Source organism: Lepisosteus platostomus, chromosome 16 (genome assembly GCF_059453375.1).
Source record: "Lepisosteus platostomus isolate fLepPlt1 chromosome 16, fLepPlt1.hap1, whole genome shotgun sequence".
In the NCBI taxonomy this organism is placed as follows: Eukaryota; Metazoa; Chordata; class Actinopteri; order Semionotiformes; family Lepisosteidae; genus Lepisosteus; species Lepisosteus platostomus.
In genome coordinates this window covers 10,227,507-10,239,787 of record NC_142626.1, presented here as the reverse complement: position 1 = coordinate 10,239,787, position 12,281 = coordinate 10,227,507, and the positions used below count along the sequence as shown (strand labels likewise).

The window sequence follows — 12,281 nt, the reverse complement described above, 5'->3', positions numbered from 1 at the left end:
AAGCCCTGCTCCCTGTTTCATCCTGTCACAAAGCATTCTTTCAGGACCCCATGCAGACAACACAATCTGGGGGAAGTGAAAAAAAGATGGGAAAGAGGCATGCTAAGGGCTGGGAGGAAAACAGGGGGTGTGTCCATGGTGCGCTGGTGTTCGGGGGAGGTGTGGCCGAGGCAAACAGTCCGAGGGAATCCGAGGCAAATCCGAGAGTGTAGCAAATGTCCAAGACCAGGTAATCCATCCTGACAGACAAACAGAGTTAAAGCCGGAGCGGGGGAATAAAAAGGGGGTAACAGGACCAGACGCTCCAGTCCCAGTCCCAGATGGTCAGGACACTATGGTGAAGCCGATGCCATCGAGTCACTCCTGGACTCCTTGGTAGGCGGGCTTCCGGGCGTCCATCTTCCAAAGCTGAGTCCAGATTGGCAGGAATGGCTCTTTTATAACACAGGGGGCAGGAACCGGAGGCAGGTGCAGGAGATAAGTACAAAACAAGGAAGGGCTGGAGCGTCCTTAAAGGAGGAGTTTACGATCATGACACATCCTTGCTCAGTATTAGGTTTTCACCTGAAGGTTATACATCCTGTTTTACTATGAGATTCTCTCTGCTGTCCCCTTTTGGCCCATGGACTTTTGCCTTGTCTTTTAACCACAATTTCTGGATTTTCCCTTGGATACTTATTGCTCCAAGACTTTTTGGCTTTTTGACCTATTGCTTGTTTGGACTTCAACCTTGTACTTCCCTGTTTCTTCTGCTTGCAGCTCTTTGAGTTCCCTGTATCTGCATAGGGTCCATCCCTGACTATAAGCTGCTCTCAGCGGAGCAGTATGGATAGAGGCAAAAATATACTGTAGAGGAAAACATGTTTTAATAAATTCAGTAATAGTGAATTAAAAATGAATAGAAAATTCACTCTTCTTTAGTGCAATGGCTCGAAGTCTAGAGCCACACTGAAGAAGTTTGACAGGAAGAGACTGAATGTCCTTAAGTGTTCCAGTCCCAGTCAAATCAAAGACTTGAATACCATAGAAAAGTGATGGAGAAGCCTGACAGCTGAAGTTCATAATCAACCCTCAACAAACCAAGTGAGGACTGAAGCAGCTTTCCCAGGAAGAATAAATACGATTTTACTACACCATCCTGCTGTACACATTGAGGGACATGCACTGTATCCAGGAATGTTGACAATAGTATTTATTGTTAAATTAGTTTCCAACAGTGATTGCCTTAGGGGAATGAATACTGATGCTTCAGTAAATTTCACAGTCTTTGGCATCTTCGAAGATTTACGCTGATATTTATCCTCCTACACCTACTGTAAAATTACATTACTTGAAATTAGCACTTGAAAAATTACATTAGACACATTACTTGGAATTCAACAAAAGCTGATATCATTGGCAGGAGGTACTGTACATGGTACTTTGCAGTACTACAGTTTTACTTGTACTTAATACTACTCATATGTATAAGTAGGAAAGCTTTGTGGTATGAAAAAAGCCTTAGGTTTTTTCAAATGTAAGAATATAATTATTTATTTCAGGCTTAAAAACCTAAAAATTGCTTGAATCACAAGACTAAACTACAATCAATAGACCAAAAACTCCTGAAAAAGATCAACTGTGTTTTATTATTACTTTGTCACTTTTTGTACTGTAAATCAATGATAGACTATATATTAAACTTTATGAATTGTCTGTACCTATATAGTTTGTTAGATTATTGTATTGACATGTTGTATCTTAACAAAAACATTCTGAATGTGGGAAATGGCCTAATTTACAGAAAGACCTTATTTCTTAAAAATGGCGAGATTAGAAACAGATGCCACAATATCAGAAAAAATGTGCAAATTTGTCTTGTACTGTATGTGAAATTAATAACTGTGGGTAAGAGTGGGGATTTCTTGTACACTAAATAACTGAATAACAGAATACAGTATTAATATAAAAATATAGTATTTTCTCACTTTGTTAATTTTGTTTTTATGTTTGAATATGTGCTTGAAGCTTTTATTTTCCCCGTTGTTTGAAAATAGTATAAATATGAAATCATAGGATTCCTCTAATATTTTTCTTCAATGTTAATCAAACCCCACCTACTGTACAGTATGTGGACTGGGGGCTCAGGATGAGCTGGGATATTACACAGGGTCACTATGAGCTCAGACGGTAGAGACAGTGAGAAACTGTAGGTGTGAGATGAGGATTTTAATAACATCACTGTTCTTTTTCACACAGACTGATTTTCAGATTTATAAAGCTGGGCTTTATGATCTTGTGTTTGAGCTTTCTTTCTGTTACAGAGTGTAGGAATGATTATGATCAGAATTGAATTAATTGTATGAAATACATTATAGAATATGCAAACACAAATTTTAATATTATACCTAAAAAGGATTATTTTGTACGGAAACGTATTGCTGCAACCAAGGGGAAAAAATCTCACCCTTATCTTATAATTAATGATCTTGTAATTATGAATTAGTAATTCTCATGTACTTCATGTGATAACGCAATAGCACAGTTGTCATATAAAACCTATAATATTTCTACGTGCAGACTTACAGTTTAAAGCAGTGGAACTGATTGCAGATGTACATAACAGAACCAGCGTTGCTTTAATCTCTAAATCCCACACAAGTAGTCCTCATGCTTGTAATGATTCTGTTCATATTTGCTTAAAATGGCAATTTCATTATGACTAAACCCCAGTCAAATGTAGATCCATACAAATTCTGCAGCGCTGGATATTGAGACCATCAATAAACCGAAAGTGCCAGCCGAGCTCACTGTAGCTTCTAAATGTGTTCAGGGGAACAGGTTGTACATACACTGACGTAAGCATTGCTATTTCGTAATTACGAGAAAACTATCTCGTAATTACAAGATAACAAATGACCACGTAATTATGAAATACCTGTACTTTTCTCGCAATTACTGTTATGCTGGGCATGTGGGTGGAAACGGGGCACGGCGAAGTAATTATTTCCGGAGCCTGTTCAGCAGTGAAGACTAAGGAGTTTATTGGATGATGACAATGGGAAATAGAAGGAGGGATGGTGAACGGCTGAGATGCACAGATGAAGCAGGTAGGAAATGGCAGGCAGGAGAGATGTGCAGGAATGGCAGATGGGTCTGGGATGAGGTCAGGGCGGGTTGATAGATGATTAGCGGTGGCAAGGTCTGGCAACTGGAGCTGGGAGACCAGAAACTGAGAAAAAAAAAACTGTAGTTACCTTCTGGAAACTGAAATAGAGAGCAAACAGACACTAGGGTTATTGACTCAATGTCTGAGCCCTGAGGAATACTTCTTCATGAAGCTGATAAGCCCAGCCTGATCTTGTTAGAGATGGTCCTGACGAGCTCCTTCCATGTGTGGAATGTGTCGAGGAATCGGAAGGAATAATTGTGGGAGCATTGGAACTCGTCAGCATATCACAATTCCGAGATAAAGGGGCGTTTTTTTTCCCTTGGTGTCTGCAATGCACTTCCATACTTGTGTATTTTATATTTTGTCAAATTATTAAAATATTTTAATTTGGGGCATTTCAGTAATCCTTCTTCAGGTGCTTAGAAAGCAATGCAACCATTGGCACAGAAGAGACAAAGCCAACAATGAGAGAACTGAAGGGTGAGAACTGCAGGCTGTTCTGTTGGCTTTATCAAGTTGCTGTTGTACAGTGCAGGTAGCAGTGATCTGTCTCTCTTGTGATCAGCGTTGAAAACTGCAGTCTGTAACGATTGTGGTTAAATTTGACAATAAACACACCAGGAGAATGATCAAGAACTTCTCTGTCTTCAGGCTACTGCTTCATCTGATTCATTTTAAAAGATCCTGTGTCCTGTGAACAGGCTAAGAAATAAAAAAATAGACTATTGCTTTCTCTTCTCAGTGATTGAAGTTATCATTAAACTATAAACTAAAACTATACATAATATTTAATATTGTTTATATTTAACTATATTTATTACAGCTATATTTTTATTTCTTTAAATTGTAAGAATGTATAACATTTATTTAGCTGTTAAATGTACAAATCATCTTTAATTTTCAGTTTCATTTAATAATGTGGATACATGTTTACCCAGTAATTTGATACTGATACCCTGTACTGCCATCAGTATTGGGTACTGCTACCCAGTAATGTGGGTAAAAAAAAAATACTATAACATTAAGATAAAAGTTTAATACTGCTTCTCCTGCTGCTCAGTGTGGAAGAGAGAAGTGATTAAAAATGCCACTGTGAAGCTGTTATGTCTGAGCCTGGAGTCATTGTTCACACATTAACAATATTCTAATCTCTATAGATACAGTAACTCATTTGTATGGATAGAAATGGACCAAGTAAAGTCTTTGTAATTCTAGAAATCATATTTGACTTACCCAATAAATTAAAAATGAGTAGAAAATTAACTTTTCATTAGCACAGTAACCCATAGCTCACGTCCAGAGCCACACTGAAGAGGTCTGACATGAAGACACTGAATGTCCTTGAGTGTTCCAGTCCCAGTCAAAGCCCAGACTGGAATTCCATAGAAAAGTGATGGAGAGGCTTGACAGCTAAAGTTCATAATCAAACCCTTAACAGACCAAATGAGGACTGAAGCAGTTTTCCCAGGAAGAACAAACAATTACACCATCCTGCTGTTCACATCTGAGGGAGACATGCTGTATCCAGGAATGTTGACAACAGTAATTACTGCCAAATTTGCTTCTCAGCAATGCCTGCCTTAGGGGACTGAATACTGATGTCTCAGTAAATTTCCCCATCTATATCATCCTTGAAGGTTTCACTGGCATTTAGCCTCCTACACCTATAATAGAGTTCATTTAAAACTCAATGAAAATAAATGCTTGGAAAAAAAAGACATTAGACATTACTTGGCATTCAACAAAATGTCTATATCGTGAAGTATAAGATAAGATCACTTTATTGTCCATATACAATTTCTTGTTTAAATAATTATATAATAAATTTATTTTTGCATACCCCAGCTTGCTCTCCAGGGAGAGAGAAACCTGGGGTCAGAGCACAGGGTCAGCCATTTGTGGTGCCTCCGGGGGAAAGGCTTATGTGATAGAGACAACAGCACTTACACCACGCTCTCTTCTTTAATATTCGTGGAGTTTTTCTCCGTTTCCAAGCCAGCCCGCAATCCGTTCTCTCAATCCTTTTTCAGTCCGAGTTCCAAAGTCTGTAAAGTTCCACCAATCCATGCCGTATCTAAATCACAAACCGTAAACCTTTATTTCTTCCGTGAATCCGTTATCCTTAAATTTGTCCCAATACCAACCGACTTCCACTATCTTCTCCAAACACATTCACCTACTGCCTTCCGCGCCGGTTCACTGTTTCCAGGACATATATATTGTAGCGTTTACAAGTGCTCTTCAGAAAAACCAAACACAAGCTCTACACGCACATGAGGAGACTGACGGAACACATACACATCTTTAGAGTGGCAATTACCTAACAACACGCTATACTTTTACAAGACTACACAGGGCACTAGAACTACTAGGACATTATTTACACAGGTAGGGTCAGCCGCTGGTCATCGTGCTGACCCTCAGACTCTCCCCGGCTACCACTCCCAGCATGCCCAGCGGTACTACGAGCGCCTAGGGGCGCTTCCTCCTCACCACCAGGCGAGGGCGTTACAATATTTTGTTTCCTGCTGAGACACACCTGTGTCTCGTTGTTTTTCGGACTAAGCCCTTTCCATCTGACTTCTCTTAACGGCCATCTTGGTCAGGTCTAATTCAAGTATAGTGAGCAGATCACTCCTGAAATACCTGTCCTGGATGACCCTTCCTCTGGTCATCTTACACATTGTATACAGTGCCCCTGGAGCAGATGGGGTTAAGGGCTTTGCCCAGGGGCCAAAAACCGGGGGTTAAAAAACCGAAAAATTACGTGAATCACAAGTCCAAACTACAATCACAGACCTGAAACTCACGAAAAAAGATGAATTGTGTTTTATGATTACTTTGTCACTTTTTGTACTGTAAATCAATGAAAGACTATATATTAAACTCTGTGAATTGTCTGTACCTGTATAGTTTTTTTACTTCTTGTATTGACATGTTGTATCTAAACAAATGCATTTAGAATATGGGAAACTGCTTAATTTGCAGAAAAACCTAATTTCATAAACATTACAATATTTGAAACAAATACCACGATATCAGAAAAAAAATTGAATAAATTTATCTTTTATGTGAAATTAATAACATATTTCTGGGGATTGACTGGGGATTTCTTATAATGACAGTAAATAAGTAACAGAATACAGTACGGATATGAAAAAAATATTTTAATTTCTCGCTTCATTTATTCTGTTTTCATGTTTGAACGTGCATGAAACTTTTATTTTCCCTGTTGTTTGAAAATAGTATAAATATGAAATTCTTGCATTACTCTAATATTTTTCTTCAATGTCAGTCAAACCCCATCTACACAGTGTTCTGACTGACTGAGTGTGGACTTCGGGCTCAGGATGATCTGGGATATTACACAGGGTCACTGCGAGCTCAGACAGTAAAGACAGTGAGATACTGTAGGTGTGAGATGAGGACTTTAATAACTGTACATCACTGTTCTTTTTCACACAGACTTTCAGATTTATAAGCTGGGCTTTATGGTCTTGTGTTTGAGCTTTCCTTCTGTTTTGGAGTGCATTACCTATTATTTTCAAATTAACACAATTGAATTAAGTGTATAAGTTATAGAATTTGCAAACACAAATGTTAATATTACACCTAAATCTTTTTTGTGTATTTTATATTGTGTATAATTATTTTAAAAAAAATAATTTAGGGCATTTCAGGAATCCTTCTTCAGATGCTTAGAAAGGAAGGTAACCATTGGCACAGAGGAGACAAATGCCAACAATCTGCAATGAACTAGAGGCTGTTCTGTTGTCTTTATCGATGGGCTGTTGTACAGTGCAGGTAGCAGTGTTCTGTCTCCCTCTTGTGGTCAGTTTTGAAAACTGCATTCTGTAATGATTGTGGTTCTATTTGACAATAAACACACCAGAAGGAGAATCATCACCGACTTCAGTTTCTTCAGGCTCCTGATTCATCTGATTGTCATTCTAACAGATCCAGGGTTCTGTGAACAGGCAGTCCCACATGTTAATAAGAAATTAACTCTACTGCCTGAACAGTAGCTTTTGCTTTCTCTTCTCAGTAATGGAAGCTATCATTGGAGCAAACATAAACAATATACAATATTGTTTAAAATGCTGAACAGATGTACTTTTAAATTTTATCAATAATATATAACATATTATCTACCTAACTGTTAAAAGCAAAAATATTCATATTTTTCATTTTCAGTTTCATTTAATAATGTGGATACATGTAGAAGTAATTTGGGTAAAAGAATAACTATAACATTAAGATAAAAGTTCATACATTATGTACAAACTAAGTGGTGCTCAGTTCACTTGCAGCAGCTCTGCAGCTGTTCTCAGTCTCAGTCCTCTGTGGTTCCTGTTGATGAGTCAGAGCAGCTCCTGTAGAGCTGAGGGAGGTTTTTGTACAGACATGTATCACTGTGTGAAAGGGTAGCTTCTACTCTGCCCACAGTAATAATCTCCTGCATCTTCAGCCTGGACTCCAGTGACTTTCAGTGTAAAGGCTGTTCCAGACCCACTGCCAGTGAATCGATCAGGAACCCCAGACTGACGGTTTGTTGCTCCATAAATCAGGAGCTGTGGAGGCTGACCAGGTTTCTGTAGGTACCAGTTCAGGTAGTTGCTAACAGACTGACTGACTGTACAGCTGATAGAGACAGAGCTTCCTGGGAGAACAGTCTGAGCTGGAGACTGAGTCAGAACAATCTGTCCACTGGACTCTGGAGGTGAAATGGAAACAAAGAAAGAGTATTAATACTTGCTTGTTATGAACATTTGCTCTTTTTACACCGTGAACTTTTAAAAATTAGGTTAAATATTTTGACACAATAATGAAAATCAAGACTACTTCATCACAAATTTGTTTAATTTTTAATCCTCACCTTGAGTGAAGAGCCCCAGTGTCCCCAGCAGTAGAATCAGTGGCATCATTGTCCTGTGTGTGTCAGTGACTCTGAAAGGGCTGAACAGTGACTGATCCACACTGTGAGTCTTAAAGTGTTTGGAGCAGTGAGGCAGCACAGGTATGCAAAGCTCCTTCCTGTATACAAATCCTGTCTCAGACAGTTAGATGAGATCTGAGCTGTGAAAACAGATGGGGCTTGTTAGGGTTTTGTGTCAGTTAATGTTTTGCTCTGTTTATCCCTGTCAAAGATGGGTTACTAATCTCCAGCATGCTAAAAACACAGCTTATCATATTACAGCTTGAACCTTAGACTACAGTATATGTATATTACTGAATTATACAATAATTCGGAAACTGAACTGAAAAAACAATAATCTTGTTTGTCTAATAGACGTTATATTGAGTTCAGTACCACATATCAGGAAAAAAAGAAAGAAGAAATTAGCTCAGATAGAATTAAATTAACTGCAACATAGGGCAATTGATTGAATAAGGAGGTTGTTTCAAATAAACACTTTGTGTTGTTTCCAGTTCAGAAATGTGAAATAAATATCTTTCTTTAATATCACCAAAATGTTTGGCTAAACGTGTGACCTCTGAACCCAAGCAAGGCTGGTCCTGGTCAGGTCTGCAATGGGAAACCAATAATATGATTGTGTTTCTGTGAGTGGTGCTTGTAGAGCAAGAGTGTGCAGACCTTCAGCTGTATCAGGAATTCATTAGCTTCCCTGTAGGAGGTGATGTCCTATTGATGGGCTCTGCGACACAGCAGTCGTTTTTTCACCTGAAGTCCTGCTAGTCACCACTAGAAGGCACTGGTGGACCAGGAACTACACTCGATCCCAAGGGCTCTGGTAGCCGTGTGGGAATTCTGCCTTGATTAAATGCCCAGCAGCTGAGTCTCTTGATAGGGCAGCTATAAAAGGTGCTTATTCATGTGCTTTAGTGTTCAGTACAGAACCTCACCTTCTGTTCTTCAGATGCAGGAATAATTTTCCATTTCACAAGAAGAGCAAAGGTCTTCTGTTTTCTTCCTTGTGACCAGTACAAGCTTGGCTTGTCACATTTCCTTTAAACCTCAAAATAATTAAAGGAAAGATCCCTGAGCTGGTCCTCTGGCTCTCACTCAAGGGGTATTGATCTGAGACCACTGTTGATGCAGGACCAGATTTATTCCAGCACCACAACCTTGTTACAGGTGTTCATTCAAATTCTTGATCTGTTGGTTATTAAAGACTCATGACACTTTTAGAATGTTTACCACAGAATCCAATAATATGAATTAGCACAAACAATAGTAACTCCATATTTACTTATCTTCGAGAGTATGAATGCTGAGTGTGTTGACTAATTGATCCTGCAAGTTAGACCATAACAGATGGTGTAGTTCAAGTTCAAGCTCAAAACTTTATTGCCAGAAAAACTAATTGCATAGAATGTGGTTTGGTGAGTTCATACAATGAAATACATGCAATACAAATACAGCATAAAGCCAATAACACAATGCATCCATTTAACACATTCACAAACCATCCTAACCACATGTATTTGATGTATTTTTGGTGTATTTCAATGTTGTATTTTTTACTTTGACCTTATTCAAATATTTCTTTGTCATTCCGGAGTGACCAATTAGCCTTTGCATAAAACACAACAATTCACACAGCATATACTGTATACAGCAGTAGCAGATCCTCTTTGAGGTATCATGAATAGAAGGGGTTTTGCAATAAACCCCAAATCTTCTCTGTTTTACTGAGGTTATCCTAAGCTCAGGCAGTAAAAAGTGTTATTTCCTCTGCCCTCGTTGAACTTGGTCTTGAACCTTCATTTATCTTTCATACTGTTACTCTGCAGATTAATTGTTATTTGGTCTTTAACCTTAATCTCTTTTTCCACACTCCCATTTTTACACCTTTAATAACCTGGAGTTCAGCCCAGCAGACATTGTTGGGCCCAAGGCTGCTGATACAGTACATGTGATATAATGAATGATGCAAAGTACTGGCAAATCCTACAGGAAAACATGTTTGACTCACTAATCTAAACAATGGGCAAAAAAATCACTCTTCGTTGTGAATAATGATCCGAATGAACCACAAGGCCAAAACCACACTGAAGAGGTTTGACAAGAAGAGACTGAAAGTCCTTGAGTGTCCCAGTCAAAGCCCAGACTTGAATCCCATAGAAAAGTGATGGAGAGACTTAACAAGTGTGGTTCATTAACTCTGTCAAGAAGAATGGATACAATTACAGCATCCCACAGTGCAAATCCAGTACAGACCTGTTCAAACATGTGACCTGTTTAATAACTGAGCTGAAAGGAGCACAGTTTTTTGGGCTGGTGATGAATCCTACATGCAGGCAGGCAGACAGGTGAACAGGCAGTAAACTGCAAGCAGGTGGGAGACATTCAGCAGTCAGAGAAACAGTCCTGTGACCATGCTGTGGTCATGCAAATGGGATTTCAAGGATAAGAGGCAATGTGCACACACAAAAGGAGTATAGTCAGATGAAGTGAGAAGGTCTGTAGCACAGGAGAGGATCCAGACAAGGTAGAAACTGTCTGGGTCAGAGACAGGGGAAACAAGCGAAGCACAAGGGAGATCTGAAACATAGTATTACAGCCTAGTTATGGCTGTATTATACTACAGTTCATAAGAAAGTTCAGCTTATCTTTGATAACCCCTCCCAACCTCTTCATTCCCATTTCCAAGAGCTGCCTGCAGGGAGGTAGTTTAGAAAGCCTGTGGCCAAGAAAAATGTCTACAAGAAATCCACTGTTCCCTGAAAAGTCGGTATATTAAACACAGCTCAGTGACTGTTTCCTGTATGGAGCTATGGGAATATGTGTAATGGTAGCGGAGCTGGTTTCAGCACGGTGACGTCATCGCCCTCCCTGCGCATAGCAGGGACCTTGGCCAGCTGGGATTGAAGGAGGTCTCCTTTAGCTCCCTAGGCTGGTTCCCTGTTGCATTACACCGGAGACCTGGGTTCACAATCAGGTGTTGTGGGATGAACCAGTGAGGTGGAGCAGCGAGGGCACAGGCCTCTGCATAACTGCGACAGTCACATAATCGTAGTGTAGTATGGGCAGAGCAAAATGTGTATACTGTATACAATACATATTTTTGCATGCCTAGGACTATTGTTTGTATTTAATGTACATAGATTTTATGTTGAATATTGTGTTCTTTTAGTTTTGATGGTGATGCCAAAGACAAATTTCCACCCTTTTGGATGGCAAATAAAGTTATATCTTAACATATAGCGTTAATGAAGTTCAGCTTTTGTCTCAGTTCAGTTGCTTCATACAGTAAACTGTGTTCTGTTTCATCTGTCTTCATCTCAGTAGGTCCCAGCTGCAGCAGTGCAGTCGCTGTGCAGTCCTGCTGAGGGAGGTTTTTGTAGGGCTGTGTAACACTGTGTGAACACACGACTACTGCCAGGGTAGTGGAAACTCTGACAATAATAATCTGCTGAATCTTCAGCCTGGACTCCTGTGATAGTCAAAGTGAAGTCAGACCCAGATCCACTGCCACTGAAACGCTCTGGGATCCCAGTCTGACGGGTAGTTGCATAATAGATTAGGAGTTTAGGAGCTTCTCCAGGTTTCTGTTGGTACCAGGATAGGCAGTCATTGCTTGAATAGCAGCTGTATACTGCTGTGCTGGTCTTACAGCTCACAGTAATTGTCTGTCCTGGAGTTACAGATTTCACTGATGGAGTCTGAGTCACAGTAATCTGTCCTCTGGATTCTGAAAATAATAAAAACATCATTATATTTATATTGTTTGTTTTCATTGCCAGTGTTATATTTTGCAATGTTCAATGTATTATATTTCAATTATATCCTCCTGAAAAAATAAAAATAAATATTGAAATAATATCTTACTCTGAGTGCAGACGATGAGTGTCCAGAGGAAGATGGTGATGAAGGTCATTGTTGCTGTGGGCTCTGTTGCCATGAAGGGCAGCTCTCAGTCATGAAGTGTTCAACTCACAGGGCTATAAACACTTCCAGAGCAATGAAGCATGTGCTACCAATGCAAAGTGACTCTTCTATGCAAATTGTCTTCCTGGGTTCAGCAGCACTTGTAGCCAGTCAGTGCTGGAAACACAGGCTTGGTGCTGTGTGTTGTGACAGAGCAAGATGAGCAGTTTAGCATGAACACTCCAGTGAACACAACAGATAGTGACTTTATTTTCTATGAAATTACATTTATCGAAA

General features: G+C 39.4%; 1 long non-coding RNA gene and 1 pseudogene across 2 annotated transcripts in view; one reads left to right on the top strand and one right to left on the bottom strand.

Moving 5' to 3' along the window:
• Window positions 1–12,281, top strand: part of LOC148646851 (Ig kappa chain V-III region MOPC 63-like) — a 230,652-nt pseudogene that overhangs the window by 173,871 nt on the left and 44,500 nt on the right. The gene's annotated exons all lie outside the window — the stretch shown is intronic.
• LOC148646853 (uncharacterized) lies at window positions 2,999–5,686 on the bottom strand. The gene is made up of 2 exons (XR_015927704.1): window positions 5,099–5,686; window positions 2,999–3,211 (listed from the first exon to the last, which is right to left on the bottom strand). It is a non-coding gene; the product is annotated as an uncharacterized LOC148646853 (long non-coding RNA).